Here is a 14,054-nt window from a genome sequence, read left to right as displayed (position 1 = left end):
TCGCAAGAAGATCAAACACACGCTTGTCATTGGTTAGGGATTCAATCTCTTGCTGTTTTCCATTCTAGTTAAGCTAGATAATCTAGACAAATTGATGGGTTCAATATATATATAATTTTCTGATCAGACGTTGATGTTTGCTTGGTGTGTGTGAACTCTATGGAATGTATTTGCTCTGAAGTATCCTTTAATAAGGAGTCTTTTAAGATAAGACTTTGATCTGCATGCTGGTGCTGAATTCCTAACCTTAAAATCTCCATGGCCCAACGTGGGGCTCGAACCCACGACCCTGAGATTAAAAGTGTCATGCTCTACCGAACTGAGCTGGCGCTTCTTCCAAATAAATTCCCATCACAATAGAAATGTTAGAATGCAAGAAATATGCTTCATGAGAAGTAAAACCTTCTTGTATGAAAACAACCTAGGTCTGAGATAATGATGAGATTACAGAATAAGTTTTACATTTAATATTTTTGAGCACAAGTTCCGTGAACAAAAACCGCCTGAACCATGTTGTCCAATTCTTTCGCAAGAAGATCAAACACACGCTTGTCATTGGTTAGGGATTCAATCTCTTGCAGTTTTCCATTCTAGTTTAGCTATATAATCTAGACAAATTGATGGGTTTAATATATATAATTTTCTGATCAGACGTTGATGTTTGCTTGGTGTGTGTGAACTCTATGGAATGTATTTGCTCTGAAGTATCCTTTAATAAGGAGTCTTTTAAGCTAAGACTTTGATCTGCATGCTGGTGCTGAATTCCTAACCTTAAAATCTCCATAGCCCAACGTGGGGCTCGAACCCACGACCCTGAGATTAAGAGTCTCATGCTCTACCGAACTGAGCTAGCCGGGCTTATTCCTTATAACTTCCAATCACAATAGAAATGTTAGAATGCAAGAAATATGTTTCATGAGAAGTAAAACCTTCTTGTATGAAAACCACCTAGGTCTGAGATAATGATCAGATTACAGAATACATTTTACCTTTAATGTTTTTGAGCACAAGTTCCGTCAACAAAAACCGCCTGAACCATGTTGTCCAATTCTTTCGCAAGAAGATCAAACACACGCTTGTCATTGGTTAGGGATTCAATCTCTTGCAGTTTTCCATTCTAGTTAAGCTAGATAATCTAGACAAATTGATGGGTTCAATATATATATAATTTTCTGATCAGACGTTGATGTTTGCTTGGTGTGTGTGAACTCTATGGAATGTTTTTGCTCTGAAGTATCCTTTAATAAGGAGTCTTTTAAGATAAGACTTTGATCTGCATGCTGGTGCAGAATTCGAAACCTTAAAATCTCCATAGCCCAACGTGGGGTTCGAACCCACGACCCTGAGATTAAAAGTGTCTTGCTCTACCGAACTGAGCTGGAGCTTCTTCCAAATAACTTCCCATCACAATAGAAATGTTAGAATGCAAGAAATATGTTTCATGAGAAGTAAAACCTTCTTGTATGAAAACAACCTAGGTCTGAGATAATGATGAGATTACAGAATAAGTTTTACATTTAATATTTTTGAGCACAAGTTCCGTGAACAAAAACCGCCTGAACCATGTTGTCCAATTCTTTCGCAAGAAGATCAAACACACGCTTGTCATTGGTTAGGGATTCAATCTCTTGCAGTTTTCCATTCTAGTTAAGCTAGATAATCTAGACAAATTGATGGGTTCAATATATATATAATTTTCTGATCAGACGTTGATGTTTGCTTGGTGTTTGTGAACTCTATGGAATGTATTTGCTCTGAAGTATCCTTTAATAAGGAGTCTTTTAAGCTAAGACTTTCATCTGCATGCTGGTGCTAAATTCCTAACCTTAAAATCTCCATAGCTCAACGTGGGGCTCGAACCCACGACCCTGAGATTAAGAGTGTCATGCTCTATCGAACTGAGCTGGCGCTTCTTCCAAATAACTTCCCATCATAATAGAAATGTTAGAATGCAAGAAATATGTTTCATGAGAAGTAAAACCCTCTTGTATGAAAACAACCTAGGTCTGAGATAATGATGAGATTACGAATAAGTTTTACCTTTAATATTTTTGAGCACAAGTTACGTAAACAAAAACCGCCTGAACCATGTTGTCCAATTCTTTCGCAAGAAGATCAAACACACGCTTGTCATTGGTTAGGGATTCAATCTCTTGCTGTTTTCCATTCTAGTTAAGTTAGATAATCTAGACAAATTGATGGGTTCAATATATATATAATTTTCTGATCAGACGTTGATGTTTGCTTGGTGTGTGTGAACTCTATGGAATGTATTTGCTCTGAAGTATCCTTTAATAAGGAGTCTTTTAAGCTAAGACTTTCATCTGCATGCTGGTGCTCAATTCCTAACCTTAAAATCTCCGTAGCCCAACGTGGGGCTAGAACCCACGACCCTGAGATTAAAAGTGTCTTGTTCTACCGAACTGAGCTGGAGCTTCTTCCAAATAACTTCCCATCACAATAGAAATGTTAGAATGCAAGAAATATGTTTCATGAGAAGTAAAACCTTCTTGTATGAAAACAACCTAGGTCTGAGATAATGATGAGATTACCAAATAAGTTTTACCTTTAATGTTTTCAGCACAAGTTCCGTGAACAAAAACACCATGAACCATGTTGTCCAATTATTTCGCAAGAAGATCAAACCGACGCTTGTCATTGGTTAGGGATTCAATCTCTTGCAGTTTTCCATTCTAGTTAAACTAGATAATCTAGACAAATTGATGGGTTCAATATATATATAATTTTCTGATCAGACGTTGATGTTTGCTTGGTGTGTGTGAACTCTATGGAATGTATTTGCTCTGAAGTATCCTTTAATAAGGAGTCTTTTAAGATAAGACTTTGATCTGCATGCTGGTGCTGAATTCCTAACCTTAAAATCTCCATGGCCCAACGTGGGGCTCGAACCCACGACCCTGAGATTAAAAGTGTCATGCTCTACCGAACTGAGCTGGCGCTTCTTCCAAATAAATTCCCATCACAATAGAAATGTTAGAATGCAAGAAATATGTTTCATGAGAAGTAAAACCTTCTTGTATGAAAACAACCTAGGTCTGAGATAATGATGAGATTACAGAATATGTTTTACATTTAATATTTTTGAGCACAAGTTCCGTGAACAAAAACCGCCTGAACCATGTTGTCCAATTCTTTCGCAAGAAGATCAAACACACGCTTGTCATTGGTTAGGGATTCAATCTCTTGCAGTTTTCCATTCTAGTTTAGCTATATAATCTAGACAAATTGATGGGTTTAATATATATAATTTTCTGATCAGACGTTGATGTTTGCTTGGTGTGTGTGAACTCTATGGAATGTATTTGCTCTGAAGTATCCTTTAATAAGGAGTCTTTTAAGCTAAGACTTTCATCTGCATGCTGGTGCTCAATTCCTAACCTTAAAATCTCCGTAGCCCAACGTGGGGCTCGAACCCACGACCCTGAGATTAAAAGTGTCTTGTTCTACCGAACTGAGCTGGAGCTTCTTCCAAATAACTTCCCATCACAATAGAAATGTTAGAATGCAAGAAATATGTTTCATGAGAAGTAAAACCTTCTTGTATGAAAACAACCTAGGTCTGAGATAATGATGAGATTACAGAATAAGTTTTACATTTAATATTTTTGAGCACAAGTTCTGTGAACAAAAACCGCCTGAACCATGTTGTCCAATTCTTTCGCAAGAAGATCAAACACACGCTTGTCATTGGTTAGGGATTCAATCTCTTGCAGTTTTCCATTCTAGTTAAACTAGATAATCTAGACAAATTGATGGGTTCAATATATATATCATTTTCTGATCAGACGTTGATGTTTGCTTGGTGTGTGTGAACTCTATGGAATGTATTTGCTCTGAAGTATCCTTTAATAAGGAGTCTTTTAAGCTAAGACTTTCATCTGCATGCTGGTGCTCAATTCCTAACCTTAAAATCTCCATAGCTCAACGTGGGGCTCGAACCCACGACCCTGAGATTAAGCGTGTCATGCTCTATCGAACTGAGCTGGCGCTTCTTCCAAATAACTTCCCATCATAATAGAAATGTTAGAATGCAAGAAATATGTTTCAGGGGAAGTAAAACCCTCTTGTATGAAAACAACCTAGGTCTGAGATAATGATGAGATTACCGAATAAGTTTTACCTTTAATATTTTTGAGCAGAAGTTACGTAAACAAAAACCGCCTGAACCATGTTGTCCAATTCTTTCGCAAGATCAAACACACGCTTGTCATTTGTAAGGGATTCAATCTCTTGCAGTTTTCCATTCTAGTTAAGCTAGATAATCTAGACAAATTGATGGGTTCAATATATATATAAATTTCTGATCAGACGTTGATGTTTGCTTGGTGTGTGTGAACTCTATGGAATGTATTTGCTCTGAAGTAACCTTTAATAAGGAGTCTTTTAAGCTAAGACTTTCATCTGCATGCTGGTGCTCAATTCCTAACCTTAAAATCTCCATAGCCCAACGTGGGGCTCGATCCCACGACCCTGAGATTAAGAGTGTCATGCTCTATCGAACTGAGCTGGCGCTTCTTCCAAATAACTACCCATCATAATAGAAATCGTAGAATGCAAGAAATATGTTTCATGAGAAGTAAAACCCTCTTGTATGAAAACAACCTAGGTCTGAGATAATGATGAGATTACCGAATAAGTTTTACCTTTAATATTTTTGAGCACAAGTTACGTAAACAAAAACCGCCTGAACCATGTTGTCCAATTCTTTCGCAAGAAGATCAAACACACGCTTGTCATTGGTTAGGGATTCAATCTCTTGCTGTTTTCCATTCTAGTTAAGCTAGATAATCTAGACAAATTGATGGGTTCAATATATATATAATTTTCTGATCAGACGTTGATGTTTGCTTGGTGTGTGTGAACTCTATGGAATGTATTTGATCTGAAGTATCCTTTAATAAGGAGTCTTTTAAGAAAAGAATTTGATCTGCATGCTGGTGCTGAATTCCTAACCTTAAAATCTCCATAGCCCAACGTGGGGCTCGAACCCACGACCCTGAGATTAAGAGTCTCATGCTCTACCGAACTGAGCTAGCCGGGCTTCTTCCTTATAACTTCCAATCACAATAGAAATGTTAGAATGCAAGAAATATGTTTCATGAGAAGTAAAACCTTCTTGTATGAAAACCACCTAGGTCTGAGATAATGATCAGATTACAGAATACATTTTACCTTTAATGTTTTTGAGCACAAGTTCCGTCAACAAAAACCGCCTGAACCATGTTGTCCAATTCTTTCGCAAGAAGATCAAACACACGCTTGTCATTGGTTAGGGATTCAATCTCTTGCAGTTTTCCATTCTAGTTAAGCTAGATAATCTAGACAAATTGATGGGTTCAATATATATATAATTTTCTGATCAGACGTTGATGTTTGCTTGGTGTGTTTGAACTCTATGGAATGTTTTTGCTCTGAAGTATCCTTTAATAAGGAGTCTTTTAAGCTAAGACTTTCATCTGCATGCTGGTGCTCAATTCCTAACCTTAAAATCTCCATAGCTCAACGTGGGGCTCGAACCCACGACCCTGAGATTAAGAGTGTCATGCTCTATCGAACTGAGCTGGCGCTTCTTCCAAATAACTTCCCATCATAATAGAAATGTTAGAATGCAAGAAATATGTTTCATGAGAAGTAAAACCCTCTTGTATGAAAACAACCTAGGTCTGAGATAATGATGAGATTACGAATAAGTTTTACCTTTAATATTTTTGAGCACAAGTTACGTAAACAAAAACCGCCTGAACCATGTTGTCCAATTCTTTCGCAAGAAGATCAAACACACGCTTGTCATTGGTTAGGGATTCAATCTCTTGCTGTTTTCCATTCTAGTTAAGTTAGATAATCTAGACAAATTGATGGGTTCAATATATATATAATTTTCTGATCAGACGTTGATGTTTGCTTGGTGTGTGTGAACTCTATGGAATGTATTTGCTCTGAAGTATCCTTTAATAAGGAGTCTTTTAAGCCAAGACTTTCATCTGCATGCTGGTGCTCAATTCCTAACCTTAAAATCTCCGTAGCCCAACGTGGGGCTAGAACCCACGACCCTGAGATTAAAAGTGTCTTGTTCTACCGAACTGAGCTGGAGCTTCTTCCAAATAACTTCCCATCACAATAGAAATGTTAGAATGCAAGAAATATGTTTCATGAGAAGTAAAACCTTCTTGTATGAAAACAACCTAGGTCTGAGATAATGATGAGATTACCAAATAAGTTTTACCTTTAATGTTTTCAGCACAAGTTCCGTGAACAAAAACACCATGAACCATGTTGTCCAATTATTTCGCAAGAAGATCAAACCGACGCTTGTCATTGGTTAGGGATTCAATCTCTTGCAGTTTTCCATTCTAGTTAAACTAGATAATCTAGACAAATTGATGGGTTCAATATATATATAATTTTCTTATCAGACGTTGATGTTTGCTTGGTGTGTGTGAACTCTATGGAATGTATTTGCTCTGAAGTATCCTTTAATAAGGAGTCTTTTAAGATAAGACTTTGATCTGCATGCTGGTGCTGAATTCCTAACCTTAAAATCTCCATGGCCCAACGTGGGGCTCGAACCCACGACCCTGAGATTAAAAGTGTCATGCTCTACTGAACTGAGCTGGCGCTTCTTCCAAATAAATTCCCATCACAATAGAAATGTTAGAATGCAAGAAATATGTTTCATGAGAAGTAAAACCTTCTTGTATGAAAACAACCTAGGTCTGAGATAATGATGAGATTACAGAATATGTTTTACATTTAATATTTTTGAGCACAAGTTCCGTGAACAAAAACCGCCTGAACCATGTTGTCCAATTCTTTCGCAAGAAGATCAAACACACGCTTGTCATTGGTTAGGGATTCAATCTCTTGCAGTTTTCCATTCTAGTTTAGCTATATAATCTAGACAAATTGATGGGTTTACTATATATAATTTTCTGATCAGACGTTGATGTTTGCTTGGTGTGTGTGAACTCTATGGAATGTATTTGCTCTGAAGTATCCTTTAATATGGAGTCTTTTAAGCTAAGACTTTCATCTGCATGCTGGTGCTCAATTCCTAACCTTAAAATCTCCGTAGCCCAACGTGGGGCTCGAACCCACGACCCTGAGATTAAAAGTGTCTTGTTCTACCGAACTGAGCTGGAGCTTCTTCCAAATAACTTCCCATCACAATAGAAATGTTAGAATGCAAGAAATATGTTTCATGAGAAGTAAAACCTTCTTGTATGAAAACAACCTAGGTCTGAGATAATGATGAGATTACAGAATAAGTTTTACATTTAATATTTTTGAGCACAAGTTCTGTGAACAAAAACCGCCTGAACCATGTTGTCCAATTCTTTCGCAAGTAGATCAAACACACGCTTGTCATTGGTTAGGGATTCAATCTCTTGCAGTTTTCCATTCTAGTTAAACTAGATAATCTAGACAAATTGATGGGTTCAATATATATATCATTTTCTGATCAGACGTTGATGTTTGCTTGGTGTGTGTGAACTCTATGGAATGTATTTGCTCTGAAGTATCCTTTAATAAAGAGTCTTTTAAGCTAAGACTTTCATCTGCATGCTGGTGCTCAATTCCTAACCTTAAAATCTCCATAGCTCAACGTGGGGCTCGAACCCACGACCCTGAGATTAAGAGTGTCATGCTCTATCGAACTGAGCTGGCGCTTCTTCCAAATAACTTCCCATCATAATAGAAATGTTAGAATGCAAGAAATATGTTTCAGGGGAAGTAAAACCCTCTTGTATGAAAACAACCTAGGTCTGAGATAATGATGAGATTACCGAATAAGTTTTACCTTTAATATTTTTGAGCAGAAGTTACGTAAACAAAAACCGCCTGAACCATGTTGTCCAATTCTTTCGCAAGATCAAACACACGCTTGTCATTTGTAAGGGATTCAATCTCTTGCAGTTTTCCATTCTAGTTAAGCTAGATAATCTAGACAAATTGATGGGTTCAATATATATATAAATTTCTGATCAGACGTTGATGTTTGCTTGGTGTGTGTGAACTCTATGGAATGTATTTGCTCTGAAGTAACCTTTAATAAGGAGTCTTTTAAGCTAAGACTTTCATCTGCATGCTGGTGCTCAATTCCTAACCTTAAAATCTCCATAGCCCAACGTGGGGCTCGATCCCACGACCCTGAGATTAAGAGTGTCATGCTCTATCGAACTGAGCTGGCGCTTCTTCCAAATAACTACCCATCATAATAGAAATCGTAGAATGCAAGAAATATGTTTCATGAGAAGTAAAACCCTCTTGTATGAAAACAACCTAGGTCTGAGATAATGATGAGATTACCGAATAAGTTTTACCTTTAATATTTTTGAGCACAAGTTACGTAAACAAAAACCGCCTGAACCATGTTGTCCAATTCTTTCGCAAGAAGATCAAACACACGCTTGTCATTGGTTAGGGATTCAATCTCTTGCTGTTTTCCATTCTAGTTAAGCTAGATAATCTAGACAAATTGATGGGTTCAATATATATATAATTTTCTGATCAGACGTTGATGTTTGCTTGGTGTGTGTGAACTCTATGGAATGTATTTGATCTGAAGTATCCTTTAATAAGGAGTCTTTTAAGAAAAGACTTTGATCTGCATGCTGGTGCTGAATTCCTAACCTTAAAATCTCCATAGCCCAACGTGGGGCTCGAACCCACGACCCTGAGATTAAGAGTCTCATGCTCTACCGAACTGAGCTAGCCGGGCTTCTTCCTTATAACTTCCAATCACAATAGAAATGTTAGAATGCAAGAAATATGTTTCATGAGAAGTAAAACCTTCTTGTATGAAAACCACCTAGGTCTGAGATAATGATCAGATTACAGAATACATTTTACCTTTAATGTTTTTGAGCACAAGTTCCGTCAACAAAAACCGCCTGAACCATGTTGTCCAATTCTTTCGCAAGAAGATCAAACACACGCTTGTCATTGGTTAGGGATTCAATCTCTTGCAGTTTTCCATTTTAGTTAAGCTAGATAATCTAGACAAATTGATGGGTTCAATATATATATAATTTTCTGATCAGACGTTGATGTTTGCTTGGTGTGTGTGAACTCTATGGAATGTTTTTGCTCTGAAGTATCCTTTAATAAGGAGTCTTTTAAGATAAGACTTTGATCTGCATGCTGGTGCAGAATTCGAAACCTTAAAATCTCCATAGCCCAACGTGGGGCTCGAACCCACGACCCTGAGATTAAAAGTGTCTTGCTCTACCGAACTGAGCTGGAGCTTCTTCCAAATAACTTCCCATCACAATAGAAATGTTAGAATGCAAGAAATATGTTTCATGAGAAGTAAAACCTTCTTGTATGAAAACAACCTAGGTCTGAGATAATGATGAGATTACAGAATAAGTTTTACATTTAATATTTTTGAGCACAAGTTCCGTGAACAAAAACCGCCTGAACCATGTTGTCCAATTCTTTCGCAAGAAGATCAAACACACGCTTGTCATTGGTTAGGGATTCAATCTCTTGCAGTTTTCCATTCTAGTTAAGCTAGATAATCTAGACAAATTGATGGGTTCAATATATATATAATTTTCTGATCAGACGTTGATGTTTGCTTGGTGTTTGTGAACTCTATGGAATGTATTTGCTCTGAAGTATCCTTTAATAAGGAGTCTTTTAAGCTAAGACTTTCATCTGCATGCTGGTGCTCAATTCCTAACCTTAAAATCTCCATAGCTCAACGTGGGGCTCGAACCCACGACCCTGAGATTAAGAGTGTCATGCTCTATCGAACTGAGCTGGCGCGTCTTCCAAATAACTTCCCATCATAATAGAAATGTTAGAATGCAAGAAATATGTTTCATGAGAAGTAAAACCCTCTTGTATGAAAACAACCTAGGTCTGAGATAATGATGAGATTACCGAATAAGTTTTACCTTTAATATTTTTGAGCACAAGTTACATAAACAAAAACCGCCTGAACCATGTTGTCCAATTCTTTCGCAAGAAGATCAAACACACGCTTGTCATTGGTTAGGGATTCAATCTCTTGCTGTTTTCCATTCTAGTTAAGTTAGATAATCTAGACAAATTGATGGGTTCAATATATATATAATTTTCTGATCAGACGTTGATGTTTGCTTGGTGTGTGTGAACTCTATGGAATGTATTTGCTCTGAAGTATCCTTTAATAAGGAGTCTTTTAAGCTAAGACTTTCATCTGCATGCTGGTGCTCAATTCCTAACCTTAAAATCTCCGTAGCCCAACGTGGGGCTCGAACCCACGACCCTTAGATTAAGAATCTCATGCTCTACCGAACTGAGCTAGCCGGGCTTCTTCCTTATAACTTCCCATCACCATAGAAATGTTAGAATGCAAGAAATATGTTTCATGAGAAGTAAAACCCTCTTGTATGAAAACAACCTAGGTCTGAGATAATGATTAGATTACAAAATAAGTTTTACCTTTAATGTTTTCAGCACAAGTTCCGTGAACAAAAACACCATGAACCATGTTGTCCAATTATTTCGCAAGAAGATCAAACCGACGCTTGTCATTGGTTAGGGATTCAATCTCTTGCAGTTTTCCATTCTAGTTAAACTAGATAATCTAGACAAATTGATGGGTTCAATATATATATAATTTTCTGATCAGACGTTGATGTTTGCTTGGTGTGTGTGAACTCTATGGAATGTATTTGCTCTGAAGTATCCTTTAATAAGGAGTCTTTTAAGCTAAGACTTTCATCTGCATGCTGGTGCTCAATTCCTAACCTTAAAATCTCCATAGCTCAACGTGGGGCTCGAACCCACGACCCTGAGATTAAGAGTGTCATGCTCTATGGAACTGAGCTGGCGCTTCTTCCAAATAACTTCCCATCATAATAGAAATGTTAGAATGCAAGAAATATGTTTCATGAGAAGTAAAACCCTCTTGTATGAAAACAACCTAGGTCTGAGATAATGATGAGATTACCGAATAAGTTTTACCTTTAATATTTTTGAGCAGAAGTTACGTAAACAAAAACCGCCTGAACCATGTTGTCCAATTCTTTCGCAAGATCAAACACACGCTTGTCATTTGTAAGGGATTCAATCTCTTGCAGTTTTCCATTCTAGTTAAGCTAGATAATCTAGACAAATTGATGGGTTCAATATATATATAAATTTCTGATCAGACGTTGATGTTTGCTTGGTGTGTGTGAACTCTATGGAATGTATTTGCTCTGAAGTAACCTTTAATAAGGAGTCTTTTAAGCTAAGACTTTCATCTGCATGCTGGTGCTCAATTCCTAACCTTAAAATCTCCATAGCCCAACGTGGGGCTCGATCCCACGACCCTGAGATTAAGAGTGTCATGCTCTATCGAACTGAGCTGGCGCTTCTTCCAAATAACTACTCATCATAATAGAAATCGTAGAATGCAAGAAATATGTTTCATGAGAAGTAAAACCCTCTTGTATGAAAACAACCTAGGTCTGAGATAATGATGAGATTACCGAATAAGTTTTACCTTTAATATTTTTGAGCACAAGTTACGTAAACAAAAACCGCCTGAACCATGTTGTCCAATTCTTTCGCAAGAAGATCAAACACACGCTTGTCATTGGTTAGGGATTCAATCTCTTGCTGTTTTCCATTCTAGTTAAGCTAGATAATCTAGACAAATTGATGGGTTCAATATATATATAATTTTCTGATCAGACGTTGATGTTTGCTTGGTGTGTGTGAACTCTATGGAATGTATTTGATCTGAAGTATCCTTTAATAAGGAGTCTTTTAAGAAAAGACTTTGATCTGCATGCTGGTGCTGAATTCCTAACATTATCTCCATAGCCCAACAAGGGGCTCGAACCCACAACCCTGCGATTAAGAGTCTCATGCTCTACCGAACTGAGCTAGCCGGGCTTCTTCCTTATAACTTCCAATCACAATAGAAATGTTAGAATGCAAGAAATATGTTTCATGAGAAGTAAAACCGTCTTGTATGAAAACAACCTAGGTCTGAGATAATGATCAGATTACAGAATAAGTTTTACCTTTAATGTTTTCAGCACAAGTTCCGTCAACAAAAACCGCCTGAACCATGTTGTCCAATTCTTTCGCAAGAAGATCAAACACATGCTTGTCATTGGTTAGGGATTCAATCTCTTGCAGTTTTCCATTCTAGTTAGGCTAGATAATCTAGACAAATTGATGGGTTCAATATATATATAATTATCTGATCAGACGTTGATGTTTTCTTGGTGTGTGTGAACTCTATGGAATGTATTTGCTCTGAAGTATCCTTTAATAAGGAGTCTTTTAAGCTAAGACTTTCATCTGCATGCTGGTGCTCAATTCCTAACCTTAAAATCTCCATAGCTCAACGTGGGGCTCGAACCCACGACCCTGAGATTAAGAGTGTCATGCTCTATCGAACTGAGCTGGCGCTTTTTCCAAATAACTTCCCATCATAATAGAAATGTTAGAATGCAAGAAATATGTTTCATGAGAAGTAAAACCCTCTTGTATGAAAACAACCTAGGTCTGAGATAATGATGTGATTACCGAATAAGTTTTACCTTTAATATTTTTGAGCACAAGTTACGTAAACAAAAACCGCCTGAACCATGTTGTCCAATTCTTTCGCAAGAAGATCAAACACACGCTTGTCATTGGTTAGGGATTCAATCTCTTGCTGTTTTCCATTCAAGTTAAGCTAGATAATCTAGACAAATTGATGGGTTCAATATATATATAATTTTCTGATCAGACGTTGATGTTTGCTTGGTGTGTGTGAACTCTATGGAATGTATTTGCTCTGAAGTATCCTTTAATAAGGAGTCTTTTAAGCTAAGACTTTCATCTGCATGCTGGTGCTCAATTCCTAACCTTAAAATCTCCGTAGCCCAACGTGGGGCTCGAACCCACGACCCTGAGATTAAAAGTGTCTTGTTCTACCGAACTGAGCTGGAGCTTCTTCCAAATAACTTCCCATCACAATAGAAATGTTAGAATGCAAGAAATATGTTTCATGAGAAGTAAAACCTTCTTGTATGAAAACAACCTAGGTCTGAGATAATGATGAGATTACAGAATAAGTTTTACATTTAATATTTTTGAGCACAAGTTCTGTGAACAAAAACCGCCTGAACCATGTTGTCCAATTCTTTCGCAAGAAGATCAAACACACGCTTGTCATTGGTTAGGGATTCAATCTCTTGCAGTTTTCCATTCTAGTTAAGCTAGATAATCTAGACAAATTGATGGGTTCAATATATATATAATTTTCTTTTCAGACGTTGATGTTTGCTTGGTGTGTGTGAACTCTATGGAATGTATTTGCTCTGAAGTATCCTTTAATAAGGAGTCTTTTAAGCTAAGACTTTCATCTGCATGCTGGTGCTCAATTCCTAACCTTAAAATCTCCATAGCTCAACGTGGGGCTCGAACCCACGACCCTGAGATTAAGAGTGTCATGCTCTATCGAACTGAGCTGGCGCTTCTTCCAAATAACTTCCCATCATAATAGAAATGTTAGAATGCAAGAAATATGTTTCAGGGGAAGTAAAACCCTCTTGTATGAAAACAACCTAGGTCTGAGATAATGATGAGATTACCGAATAAGTTTTACCTTTAATATTTTTGAGCACAAGTTACGTAAACAAAAACCGCCTGAACCATGTTGTCCAATTCTTTCGCAAGAAGATCAAACACACGCTTGTCATTGGTTAGGGATTCAATCTCTTGCTGTTTTCCATTCTAGTTAAGCTAGATAATCTAGACAAATTGATGGGTTCAATATATATATATAATTTTCTGATCAGACGTTGATGTTTGCTTGGTGTGTGTGAACTCCATGGAATGTATTTGATCTGAAGTATCCTTTAATAAGGAGTCTTTTAAGAAAAGACTTTGATCTGCATGCTGGTGCTGAATTCCTAACATTATCTCCATAGCCCAACGTGGGGCTCGAACCCACGACCCTGCGATTAAGAGTCTCATGCTCTACCGAACTGAGCTAGCCGGGCTTCTTCCTTATAACTTCCAATCACAATAGAAATGTTAGAATGCAAGAAATATGT

At 37.3% G+C, this 14,054-nt stretch overlaps 3 non-coding genes across 3 annotated transcripts; all 3 read right to left on the bottom strand.

Annotated features, from left to right (window-relative positions):
- Positions 1-784: 784 nt before the first annotated feature.
- Positions 785-858, bottom strand: trnak-cuu (transfer RNA lysine (anticodon CUU)). Its single transcript has one exon. It is a non-coding gene; the product is annotated as a tRNA-Lys (tRNA).
- Positions 859-4,988: 4,130 nt separating this feature from the next.
- trnak-cuu (transfer RNA lysine (anticodon CUU)) lies at positions 4,989-5,062 on the bottom strand. The gene has a single exon. It is a non-coding gene; the product is annotated as a tRNA-Lys (tRNA).
- Positions 5,063-8,666: 3,604 nt separating this feature from the next.
- Positions 8,667-8,740, bottom strand: trnak-cuu (transfer RNA lysine (anticodon CUU)). Its single transcript has one exon. It is a non-coding gene; the product is annotated as a tRNA-Lys (tRNA).
- Between the last annotated feature and the right edge of the window lie 5,314 nt (positions 8,741-14,054).

Source organism: Platichthys flesus, chromosome 20, assembly GCF_949316205.1.
Source record: "Platichthys flesus chromosome 20, fPlaFle2.1, whole genome shotgun sequence".
Taxonomy (NCBI): domain Eukaryota; kingdom Metazoa; phylum Chordata; class Actinopteri; order Pleuronectiformes; family Pleuronectidae; genus Platichthys; species Platichthys flesus.
The sequence above is the reverse complement of the archived record's forward strand: the minus strand, read 5'-3'. Positions and strand labels throughout refer to the sequence as shown.